Here is a 13,987-nt window from a genome sequence, read left to right as displayed (position 1 = left end):
GAGAGACCACCAAGAAGAGTAACAACAGTGTAGTGGAGGCAGATGGAGGTTGGTGAACAAGCTTTGTGTACTACAGAAGACAGAGCAAGAAGAATGACCCAGGGGTTTAGGGGATCCCATAAGAGTATAAGTGGATCTCATACACTGAACATTGTGTTATTTAAACTGCTAGACTCTCATTCTACTTTGATATGATTTGGATTCTGACCTTGTTATTCCCTTCTGTAAAAAGAAAGTATTCAACTTAATTTTGATGTTTAAAGGAGCACATATTTGAAAATGTTTAGATTTTTGTAAGAAATTTTGGGTTTTAAAGAGACTAGATGTTTTAAAGATACTGAACTTTTATTGTGTTTGAATTTGTAAAGACCGTATGATGTTTCAAATTATTTAACTTTTAACTTTGGTATTAGTGACATGCCATCTTGAGGATAAATGATAAAGAATGATTCTGATTAAAAAGTGATATTTTTATGTGTCAAGTTGAAAAGGGGTCAGGTGTAGTGACTAGTTCAATATCAAAGTGACACAAGACGGATTGTTAAATTCTGAGCAGAGCCTCCATGAACTGTGTCTATCGTCCTCCTAATGTGGCAAGGAAGAAAGTAGTATTGCTAGGGCTTTTAGAGGCATGATCCATGATCAATGAGAGAACCCATAATAAGGGAATATAGTTGGCCTGATACAGAAGGTACCATACATTGCATTGGCTATCATAAAATATATTGATTCTGATCTTTAAATTGGATGTTCTGGACTGATCATTTAATGTTAGTATTACATAGTTTAAGGAATTAATGTGATTCTGAAGAACTTATGCGTAGATTACAGTACATGGAACCTTTGAAGCATTAGAATTAAATCCTCAAAATGGCACTGTTGTGTCCCAGGTCTACTGTTCTTGTTTGTTTTATTGAAGCACATTAGCTCAAATGTGTGTGCTACTATATTTCATTCTATCAGCTGAGGAGTGCACAAAGTTAATGCGATACACATTTACAGTAAAATGTTATACAAAGAAAAAAATCACTGGAATCTGTTCTTGGAGTATGTTTCAGTCACAATAGTATTTCCCTTTTAAGTTTGAGGGTCTCAGTTGTGACCAGATTATATGTATTGATGATTAACTCCAATAATCCAGTAAAGCATTGATGTCATATTAAGGAAAGAAATATAAGCAATCTCTCTTGGAGTCATTTAAACAAGAGTGAGTCCAGATTTGATTCTGTACTTCATACTCCCTGTGTCCACTCTCCTTTTTCTGCCAGTTATATAAGTCTTAACCTTTTGCCTGCCTGAAATCTGTCTTTTGAATCTGTTCTTGTATTTCTGTGTATCTGTCCTTATGTGTGTTTCTGTTATATGTGTGACTGCTGAATGTGTCTGCCCATAAAAATGAAGTTTGCTATTCATTTATTGAACAGGATAGAATACATCACATGGGGAAAGAATGAGATACATTACAGAAATCTTAGTATTTTACAAGGGAGTAAGTTGCTAGGTAAAACTGATCCCTACTGACAACAGGCAATACTGTTTATCAACAGATGACCATAAATCATTGCTTTCAACTATTATGGTATGTTTCAGGAATTTGCTTTAACCATCTATATTTGCTGCTTTAGACTCATGATATACACACATTTTTATCAGTTCAGAGTCATGGAAGAAGATGTAACTTTAGATTGCAGCAATGTATTAGCTTGTATTATAAAAATTAATTACATGAGGAATCTATGGCAAGTAATGTTGATTGCTGTATTGTTCTCTTGAAGACAATTTAAACAACAGACAGTATACCATCACTTTAAGTGACTTTGGGTATATTATTAACTCTGTTTGTGAGTTATAGCTGACATTTCATTTTTCTTAGTAGAGAAGACATACAGTAGATTACATCCGAAGTGATTAAGACATTTTTTAAAAGTCACTCACATTGACTAATTTTTAATTCCAATGGCATGGCTGATAGCTGGATACCTTGGACATTACAGTCTGCCAGCCTAGTTTTCTAGGTGAAGTAAAGGCCAATAAGAGACCCTACCCCCCAAAAATAGGAAGTTGAACTATCTCAGAAAAATAATGACTAAGACTATCCTATCTTCAGTCTACAACTACACACATAGCTATATTTACTCCCAAACATATGTGTACTATTTAACTGATGAAAATGTGAATACAAACACACTGGTGTGCAGGCACATGCATGTGCACACATACACACACACACACACACAGCCAAACTAGTACTCAGTCATTTTTACTTGTGAGGGCAGAAACGGAGATTATCAAATTAAGTGAAACGAGACAGTCCAAATGATACTTACCATAGAATTTATATGAAAAATATTAAAAACCTCATATAACACCTTATAAAATTTGAGAGTAAAATGGTAGTTCTGAGAGGCCAGAGAGGAGACAAAGGAGGGAGAGCTGGGTAAGTTGTTCAATGGGTATGACACCATGGTTGTAGCAAATAATTCAGATGTGTTATGTCACAAAAGAATATTGTAGATAATCACCTTGAATTGTGTATTTTAAAGAACTAGAAAAATTAAAAGACTGAGAAAAATTTCACCACAAGTGTGACAATTATTGAGGACAAGACATATTTGTAATGTTTAAATCAACCAAATGTGTCTTGTAATGACATGTTATGTAGTCTCCAATCACTATATGTAATGTGTAACTTTCATGTACTGGGCAAATTAAATTTAAATAAAAAGTATCTTATGTTGAGTGTTTGTTTTTTCCACATATGAAAGAACACTTGAGAGATTATGTGACACTTTCAAGATGGTGTAATTTAATATATAGCTGAAAATCTGTATTCATCTCCCTAGTTTATAAACTCAAAATGAAAAAAATAAAGGTACTTGGAAGAGCCAAGGAACATGTCTTGAAGTCTTTCTATTTTCTAAAAACATGTGATAATCTACTATCAAATATAGTATCACAGAAATAATTAAAATATTATACTTTCCACATCAAAAAGTTGTATAGAGTAGTTTTAATCCAGCAGCATAGAATCGTAGGCAAGGAAGCATGTCCAAAGATATGATCCAGAGAATATTCAGACACACCCTGGCTTACTGTAAGATCTTCCTGTAAGATCTTTTACTGTAGGATCATGCTCTTATTTCACACCTTTGATCATTAACAATGTTTGTAAGGTTAGATTATAGGAAGAAGAAGCTATGTTTGAAAATGATATCTAACTGAGACAAAATGACAAAGCAACAAATCAGAGAAAGATTTGATAGAACAAGTCATAGATAGGCTACATCCACTGCACAGAAGAACAACAGAATAAGAAAGACTACTCAAAAGCATTGAGATGGAAAAGAAAAAGGTGGTGTGGTGTGTTCTGTGTGTATATGAGCATTTACAAGGATGGTTTCTCAAAGATAAGTTTCAGAGAGAACCTGCTAGATACAAAAAGACAGAACGTGATAGAGAGAATGAGCTAGAAGATTAGAACATATTACCAAAGTAAGTTTGAGGCCAGGCAGAGAAATTCAGTTAGAAGCCAAGTTTGGATCAGTTAGCTTGGAAGATTAAATTTTACGGAGGATAGAAGCTTCCAGAACAAGGCGTATGATTAATTAGAACAACAAAAAAAGAAACATTCTGGGCTTAGCCCATGCCCTGTATTCATATAGCTTGGGTACAGCTCTCGTGTTATCACTTCATCTGAGGAAATAAAGGAAATATTTACAAAGTTGAAGTTCCCTCTTACAAACATTTCTCTGATTTGTCTGATAAAAGTGCAGACACATTATACTGTTGTTGTATTTGGTGCTTATTCCACTGTCATAGAGATAGATAACAGACATGATGCTTTAAAGATTTTAAATATAGAGGAAAAATTGTTCATTGACCTGTCTTAAATTGATAAATGAAATTTAAGTAAATAAAAGCCTACTAAAGGAGTTCTAGAAATGTCTGAGTTGCTAAAGTACTTGCTTTTCAAGCATGGAGACATGACTGGATCTCTAGCAGTGATATCAAAGGTGGACATGGCTGTACACTTATACAAATGCAGGTCTGGGTTATACTTGGAGTGTTTGTTTTTTTTTTTGTAGAAAACATCAGACTGATTTAGAGAGGGGGAATCACCAACCCTGACGTCAAGCTGTACTACAGAACAATAGTGATAAAAACTGCCCAATATTGGTACAGAGAGAGGCAGAAAGATCAGTGAAATAGAATTGAAGACCCAGAAATGAACCCACATACCTATAGTCACTGAATCTGTGATAAAGGTGCTAAAACCATCCAGTGGAAAAAGAACAGCATTTTCAACAAATGATGCTGGTTCAACTGGAGAATAACATGTAGAAGAATGCAAATTGATCCATTCTTATTTCCTTGTACAAAGCTCAAGTCCAAGTGGATAAAGGGCCTTCACATAAAACTAGTTACACTGAAACCAATAGAAGAGAAGGTGGTGAAGAACCTTGAATACTTAGGGACAGGGGAAAAGTTCCTGAACACAACAACAATGGCTTATGCTGTAAGATCAAGAATTGACAAATGGGACCTCATAAAATTGCAAAGTTTTTGTAAGGCAAATGACACTGTCAATAGGACAAAATGGCAATCAACAGACTGGGAAAAGATCTTCACCAATCCCACATCCGATAGAGGGCTAATATCCAATATATACAAATAACTCAAGAAATTAGACACCAGAGAACCAAATTACCCTACTAAAAATGGGGTACAGAGCTAAACAAAGAATTCTCAATTGAGGAAACTCGAATGGCCTAGAAGCACCTAAAGAAATGTCCAGCATCCTTAGTCATCTGGGTAATGCAAATCAAAACAACCCTGAGATTCCACCTCACACTAGCCAGAATGGCTAAGATCAAAAACACAGATGATAGCAGATGCTGGCGAGGATGTGGGAAAGAGAAAGACTCTTCCATTGTTGGTGGGATTGCAAGCTGGTGCAAGATTTCTTCAGTGACAAGAAACAAAACATCAGAAAAATTTCAGCCTACTCAATTATGTATTTTAGCTACTCCATTGATCAACATATAACTGAAAATGTTTGCACTACTGTGCTGAGCCAGGGAATGAGGATTATTGAGCAATACAACTCAATAGTTAAAATTAATGACAGGTATCAAAAGACAACTCTGTTTATATGTTTGCATAGTTGATAAGCTTGATAAAGTTGTCAAAGAATTTACCCCAAGTTCTCAGTTGTTAATTGGAAGAAAAGCATGACTATAAATAGTGTTTAAATGGCTTTGTATCTATAATTTCTGTAAATATTTTATTTTTTATTATTTTGAAATTATCTCCACATTGAATTTTCGAAGCTGAATCACGTTTAATTTGTATTCAAACTGTGTACAAGCTGGAACCAAATCCTGTGGAATTGATCTCACTGACATTGTCCTATATCTTCACTTTCCATCCTCAGACTTTGCTACACATATTTAAATGTCAAGAATTTCAACTTCAAAGAGGATACTCCTACCATTGTCTTTTATTATTGTTAACTCCTCTCAGATCTAAGGGGATTTTTTTTTTTACCAGTTAACAATTTAAACAGCTACCAAAATATACTTCAACTACCAGTAACCACACAGAACAGCATTTACAGAATGGCTAAGCAAGATAGATCCCTATAGACGTCATCATGATCTGAGGACCTGCACCATGATGGTTTAGAGTCCACCTTCAATGTATTCTAATTCTAAAGAGAACTTTCTCACAGATTCTTAGAGTTTATACATTTACATTGTGCTCAGGACATTAATAAATTATGTTCGGTACAGAAAATTCAGTTACCTTCAAAGCAAAATGTCTATTCAGAAAGTAAAATTTTTAATAAAAATAAAACAAAACAGAATATACAGGTACAGAAAAAGAATATTCCAAAATTTACACTATTCAAGTAGTCACAGTCCACAGGGGTCACTTGATGGACAAACAGGAAGAAACAGGTGAGTGAGTATAAATGTTCATCTTTAATCTGTGTTTTTTTCTCTCAATGTTAGTCCACCATCCCTATGAAAATGCTGACAGGCCAAAAATATGGTTATATTATTTACTGGTTTTGTTGCGGAGGTAATATATCTTCATGAAAGACATGAAAAGACAGATTCACTTGGGCTCACGATTTGATGGTACAATTCATTATAGTAGGAAAAGCATGGTAGCTTGAACTTGAAGAAACTAGGACATTGTAAGGAAACAGAGTGCGATGAATGCTAGTGTTCAGCCAACTTTCTCCTTATATATAGTCCTAGGACCCTAGCCAAAAGGATGGTGTTACCCATACTTAGGATAGGTCTCCCCGCTTAAAATAACATAATAGAGAATATTCTTTGTAAACATGTCTGGAAGCTATACTAATGTAGATAATTCCTGAAAGGTGAGCCAGAGTCTTATCTCAGGGATTTAACATTCAGTATTGACTGTCTGAATTTTGTTTATGTCTGACACGAATAGAATAATTGCATAACAAGCTAAACCTATGAGCTCCACACTCAGTGAAAGATCTAGTTTCACAAAAAATAGTAGAGAATCATTGAGGAATACACCAGAGCCAACCTCTTGTCTCTACATACATGTGCACACACATACAAATTCCACACCATGCACTTACCAACATAAACATATCCATATACCAAAGAATGCAAATTAAATTAAGCAAATAAAATCCAATATCATAAGCATATAAAACAAAAAGATAAAAATTATAAATAAAAGTAAATTCCTTGTTATATAATATAGTTACTTTCCTAGAAGAGAATGGCCTCTAATGTGTTAGGAAAGTTAAAAATCAATAAACAGCAAAAGCATTATTAAAAAGCTTAATGTAGTTACTGAAGGCAGACATATAAATGAAGTTGCAAAAATAAAAGCCCTTTCTTTCTTTCTTTCTTTCTTTCTTTCTTTATTTATTTATTTTTGTTAATTTTATCCAAGTCTGTATTGGACTTTGTTTACTATTACTCATATCTTTTTACTTAACTCCCACGACTTGTTTCTATCTACCTACATTCAACTCTCTTTACCGTATTCATGGCATTTTGCTTCGTTTTCTGGACCACTGTTTTTCTTTTATTTTTGAGATTATAACATAATTATATCAATTCCTCATACCTCTTTCATCCTCTAAACTGTTTTATAAACCCTTGCTTATTATTTCTCAAATCTATAACTTCTTTTCTTATTAGTTATTACATGTGTACATGTTTATATTTACAAAGTACGTAATTACAACTTCATCTCCTGACTCTTACACATTCCACACCCTTTTTCACAAAGTTCTAAGGACCTTAATATGGTGAGAAAAGCATATAGCAGCAGAGAACTAAACTCTCCACTGTCATTTATTTGAAATATGTTAGAGAGCTACTAGTATCTACATCTACTGTACAGAGGAACTTCTCAGATTAGGGAGGGAATCACATTCATTTCTGAGTTAATCACACTGAGTTAATTACACTATAATTTGGTCCCATGGCAATTTATCTCAAGAGTAGTTGTTTATCTGCTGGGACATATGACTTCTGGGAAAATGGAATTTGTATCAGGTTTAGAGTACCAGGAAGATATTCTTTCCCATAAAGCAGAGGTCAAATACAATCTTAGAGTGGTTGCTTATACCCATTACTGAGTCTACCTCCAGTAGGAATACAGGACATCAAGTGGAGAGATTAGATTGCCATACCACAGTCAAAAACTCTGACCTAGAATTGTTTCTGTCTAAAATAACTTCAGAGACAAAAATGAAGAGGAAACGGAGGGAAATGAGGTCCAGTGATGGACCCAAATTGGAATCTATCTCAAGGATAGGCTAAAATTCTGGCCACAATTACTGATGCTATGGTGTGCTTACAGACAGCCTAGCATGGCTATCCTCCAAGAGGCCTAAAAAAATCAGCTGACTGAGACAGAAGCAATTATTTACACCCAACCAATGGGCTAAAGTTGGGGAAGACTGTGGTTGAATTAGGAAAATTTTGGAAGAAGTTGATGAACAGGACAACCCCAAAGGAAGAGAAGCAGTTTCAACTAACCTGGACCCCCCAAATCTCTCAGAAAATGAGCCAACAACCAGGCAGTATACATTAGCTGGTATGAAGCCCCCGACATATATACAGCAGAAGACTGCTTGGTCTGGCCTTATTGAGAGAAGATGTGCCTAACCCTCAAGAGACTTGAGACCTCAGGGAGTAGGGACACCTAGCAAGGTGGAGTTGGGTGTGATGGAGTAGGGGAGTGGAGTGGGGTGGTGGGGTGGGGACATGTTACTGGAGATGGGCGATGGGGAGGAGGAATGGGATGAGGAACTGTTCTTCAGAAAATTGAACATAGTATTACCAGCAGACCCAGCTATACCACTGCTGGGCATATATACAAAAGATGCAATAACATATAATAAGGACACATGTTCCACTATGTTCATAGCAGACTTATTTGTAATAGCCAGAAGTTGGAAATAACACAGATGTCCCTCAACAGAAGAATGGATACAGAAAATGTGGTGCATATACACAATGGAGAACTATGCAGTGATTAAAAACAATGACTTCATGAAATTCACAGGCAAATGGAAGGAACTAGAAAGTATCATTCTGAGTGAGGTAACCCAGATACAAAAGAACTCACATGGTATGTACTCACTAATAAGTGGATACTAACCCAAAAGCTCACAATGCATATGATACAACCTACAGACCATATGGAGCATAGAAAAATGGAAGATTAGGTGTGGATGCCTCAGTCTTGCAGAAGTAGGAACAGAGCAACTGTGAGAGATAGAATGAGAGATGTCAAGGGAGGGAGAAAGGAGAAGAAGGAAATAAGGGTGGCAGTATCAGAATCTGGAGGAAAATTGAGAGATGTACAGAGGATCAGAAAATCAAATAAAAATAGGTAGCAGGGGGATGAGGAACTGGTGATAGCCACAGGTGGGTCCTAGACACCAAAGAAATTTGAGACTCCCAGGACCCAATGGGATTGGCTTTAGCTGTAGTGCATAGAGAAGGAGGAGATGCTTCAGTCCAAATGAAGAACAGGGACAAAAAGCAGAACAGAAACTGAAGAAAGAGCCTTCTGGGGAATGGCCCCACCTAAGGATACATCATGTCTGTAGACACCAAATACATTGATGTGGTCAACAGGCACTTGCAGTCAGGAACTGAGTGTGGCAGTTCCTGGGGCCAAAAACTGACTAAAGCAGAGGCAGATGCTTGGAGCTAATCAGCAGTCTGAAATCAGGCAACCTGGTTGTGGGAGATGGCAGAAGGACTGGAGGGAGACTGCAACCCCATTGGAAGAACAACAAAGGCTGGCTTGGAATAGAGGCAGATATATACCTGCAGGCACATACCATGTACAAGTCGAAAAATACCTATATTCACATACAACATTTAGTGTACTGATTGGCATCTATACAGTTTTATGAAAGGGACTTTTCAATAACTATTAAAATTTATAATATAAGCTTCTGATACTTCACTTATGGGAATATCTTTTTAAACAGATGAGAAGTGAAAATATCAATTGGATTCATGTAAAGGAAATTTTAATATAGAGTATTCTAGGATGCATAACAAAAAAGAAAAGGACAAAGAAACAGCTTTGAGTCTATACTAGGTTTCTAAGTAAAAGGATTCAGTAAGTGAAGGCAGTGTTCTGACATGAAATGCTCCCACAGGTTCCTGTGCTTGAATTCACTCTCTGATATGCTGAGCTATTTTGAGATATTATTTAACACCATTCCATCAGTGTTTAGAGATTTGCTTCCATAATAATTCTAAATCCCATTAAACTGGCATGTAAAATTAACTATTCAAGGAAAAAAGAGTTAACAGGACACCCAAAAAGTTACTAGAAATCTAAATTCATGCTTTAAGAGAACCAAGTTTGGTCGCTTCCAGGGGAAGAATACTTTAGAACAAAAAACCTAAGATTCTTCTCGGGCTTCAGAACTAGATGATGCATGGAAGTAGATACGTAGGACCAAAAAGTGTCTGCACCAGGATCAGAGACTCGCCACACCCCCAGACTTGAGGAACAACTCCGGGAAAAACGTGCTGGGCTTCCGGACCGACACCGACGCCCCATTCCCACCCGCAGCCGCCTTGTCATGCTGCCCAAAGTGGAGACAGAAACCCCAGGACTGGCTGGATCGCATGGGGAACAGGGGCAGATGCCGGAAAACATGCAAGTGTCTCAATTTAAAATGGTAAATTACTCCTATGATGAAGATCTGGAAGAGCTATGTCTTGTGTGTGGCTATAAAGTATCTGAGTATCATTACAGTCTCCTCACCTGTGAAAGCTGCAATGGTTTCTTTAAGCGAACTGTCCAAAACCAAAAAAGGCACACATACATAGAGAACCAGAATTGCCAAATTGACAAAACACAGAGAAAGAGATATCCTTACTGTCGATTCAAAAAATGTATCGATGTTGGAATGAAGGTAGAAGCCGTAAGAGCTGACCGAATGCGAGGAGGCAGAAATAAGTTAGGGCCAATGTACAAGAGAGACAGGGCCTTGAAGCAACAGAAGAAAGCCCTCATTCGAGCCAATGGACTTAAGCTGGAAGCCATGTCTAAAGTGATCCAAGCAATACCCTCAGACCTGACCTCTGCAATTTAGAACATTCATTCTGCCTCCAAAGGCCTACCTCTGAGCCATGTAGCCTTGCCTCCAACAGACTATGACAGAAGTCCCTTTGTCACATCTCCCATTAGCATGACAATGCCACCTCATGGCAGCCTGCATGGTTACCAACCATATGGTGGTCATTTTCCTAGTCGGCCCATCAAGTCTGAGTACCCAGACCCTTACTCCAGCTCTCCTGAGTCAATGATGGGCTACTCCTACATGGATGGTTACCAGACAAGCTCCCCGGCAAGCATCCCACACCTGATACTGGAACTTTTGAAGTGTGAACCAGATGAGCCTCAAGTTCAAGCGAAGATCATGGCTTACCTACAGCAAGAGCAGAGTAACCGAAACAGGCAGGAAAAGCTGAGCGCTTTTGGGCTTTTGTGCAAAATGGCGGACCAGACCCTGTTTTCCATTGTTGAGTGGGCCAGGAGTAGTATCTTCTTCAGGGAACTGAAGGTTGATGACCAAATGAAGCTACTTCAGAACTGGTGGAGTGAGCTCTTGATTCTCGATCACATTTACCGGCAAGTGGCACATGGGAAGGAAGGGACCATTTTCCTGGTTACTGGAGAACATGTGGACTACGCCACCATCATCTCAAATACCACAAAAGACGCATTCAGTAACCTCCTGAGCCTTGCACAAGAGCTTGTGGTGAGACTCCGTTCCCTGCAATTTGATAAGCGAGAGTTTGTGTGTCTGAAATTCCTGGTGCTGTTCAGCTCAGATGTCAAGAATCTTGAGAACTTCCAGCTGGTGGAAGGTGTTCAAGAGCAGGTGAATGCAGCCCTGCTGGATTACACAGTTTGGAACTACCCACAACAAAGTGAGAAATTTGGACAGCTGCTTCTCCGACTGTCAGAAATCCAGGCAATCAGCAAGCAGGCAGAAGACTACTTGTACTACAAGCACGTGAATGGGGACGTGCCCTATAATAACCTTCTCATTGAAATGCTACATGCCAAAAGAGCCTAAGTCCCCACCCCTAGAAGCCTGCTCTACGAACAGAGACTGGAAAGAGAGGAGGACGAGGACGAAGACAGAAACACAATACTCTGAACTGCTCCAAGCAATGCTTATTACAAACTTGGTTTAAAGACACTGAATTTTAAAAGCATAATAGTTAAATACTTAATAGCAAATAAATGATATATCAGGGTATTTGTACTGCAAACTGTGAATCAAAGGCTGCATATCCCCAGAGGATTCATACAAAAGTGTAATGGGGTGGATTGAATTTACAGATGGAGTCCAATACCACAGCAGAACCCAATGGATGGAACAATCCTTGTATATTTAAACTAATCTGCTATTAAGAAATTCAGCAATTGATCTGTGTTGTTAATTCGATTTGTCCTGAATTACTCCGAGGTGACGCTGAACAACTCAAGAATACATGGGCTGTGCCTTGGCAGACGCCCCCCCCCCCAGAAGGCCCCACACCTTCTGACCTGTGAGCCCTGAAGCTATTTTAAGGACCTGTGTTCAGCCACACCCAGTAGTAGCTCCACTAAACCATGATTTCTGAATGTCTGTGTCTTAGACCTGCCAACAGCTAATAAGAACAATGTATAAATATGTCAGCTTGCATTTTAAATATGTTCTGAAGTTTGTTTTGTCGTGTGTTCGTAATTAAAAAAAAAGAAAAAAAAAGAGAACCAAGTTTAAGAAAGTAATTTCTTGACTTTGATTCTGGAAACATTCGAAGTTAATAAAAACAAACATATATGTGGCTATTTATTATAGGATAAAGTATGACAATAAAAAAAAGTTCATGCTTGAGGGAACCAACTCTAAGTATTGCCTTGACTTTGATTCTTGAAGCACTCAAAGTTAATACAAACCAATGTATACATGTAGTAGGCTATTATAGGATAAGCTATGATGATATTAGAAGAAAAAGTTTCAGGTTTGAAAAATAATTTATTCATCAATAGAAAAACAATCAAACATGCTAATGCCACCACCTAGTTATACTAAGAAGGCATGAAATTAAATAGTGTAAAGATCTTTAAGTAGGATAGAAGAATATGCTTGTTCACTTTATTAAGCTTTATACAGATGAATGTATAACTATAATTGAAATAAGTACTATTCAATAAGTACTATCAAAACTCCTTAAACTTTAAAATGATAACATTCTTTGAGAGAACATCAAAACCAGAAACCATCTATGAACTCAGCCAGAGTTGGGAATGGGGTCAATGGAAAGTTCAATGAGTATATTCCAGATATAGCAATAACTTCAGGAACTATTAAAGCTAATCTTGTTTGTCCACTTGAATATATCTAGAATTAACTAAAGCACAAGTAGTTGGCCACACTTTGGGTTGATTATATCATTGGAATACACCCATCCTAAGATTGTATCACACATGAATGTCAGATCCCATATTAAGGGATATGAAACTAGGATGCTGTTTGCTTTTGGTTTTCATTTCACTGGCAAGTTTATCTGTCCTGCTGCAGAGCCATTGCCTTGGTGATATTAGAACCAACTTCATTGGGATTCCCACATAGCCTGTAGACCAGATGAGATATCCACCCTCATGCACTAACTATTATCAGATTATTGGCCTTTCTGTTAGGATATTGTAGTGAGAATTTTGGTTTATTTGAAAAACACAGAAACATTATGGAAATATTTTTCAGTTTTAATCCTATGTAAGAAATATTAGGCTGCTTCAGATTATCCACAGAGGCTGTTGCTGCTGTTGCTGATTTGTCTCATGCTCTAGGATTGGCATAATTAATCCTAGTAGGTTAAGCCTTAACTGAGATAACATCATTCACACATCTAAAAGTTAACAGAGTGAACTGTTTCCTTGGTAGGGGGACAGGGGGCATTAAATTAACTGCAGAATTTTGAAATCAAAATACTGATATTGTTACTTAAGTATTGATTAGAAAAAAAGTACCATATGGGATTTAACAAGTAGGTGTTTTAATCAGCTTAAGAGATGTGCATTTAAACTCTTTTTATTTGATTGTTTCAAAATTTAATTAATGTTTTCAATCAACTAAGAGTACATAAATGATCTATTAAAAATCAGATAAAGTACGTCGAGGCATTTTACAGAAAAATAATTTGATGTGTCCATAGATATATGTAAACATCATCATTCTGATTAATAGTCAAGAGGGGAAATAAATATTATAATGGAATATATGTCAATAGTGCATCCTTGATAAGCATTCTAAAATCTGACAATTCTGAACACTAAAAGGGTGCCTGTAAATAAATTTACATGAACCAATGTAGATTTTATGATTTGAGAACCATTTTGAAAAATGTTCTTTCTGTCTGTTTCTCTCTCATTCTCTATGTCTATATGT

General features: G+C 36.9%; 1 pseudogene; it reads left to right on the top strand.

Moving 5' to 3' along the window:
- The first annotated feature begins 10,105 nt into the window (after positions 1–10,105).
- LOC114634756 lies at positions 10,106–11,626 on the top strand (annotated as a pseudogene).
- The last annotated feature ends 2,361 nt before the right edge of the window (positions 11,627–13,987 follow it).

Source organism: Grammomys surdaster, unplaced genomic scaffold (genome assembly GCF_004785775.1).
Source record: "Grammomys surdaster isolate TR1022 unplaced genomic scaffold, NIH_TR_1.0 1087, whole genome shotgun sequence".
Taxonomy (NCBI): Eukaryota; Metazoa; Chordata; class Mammalia; order Rodentia; family Muridae; genus Grammomys; species Grammomys surdaster.
This window is presented reverse-complemented; position numbering and strand designations above follow the sequence as displayed.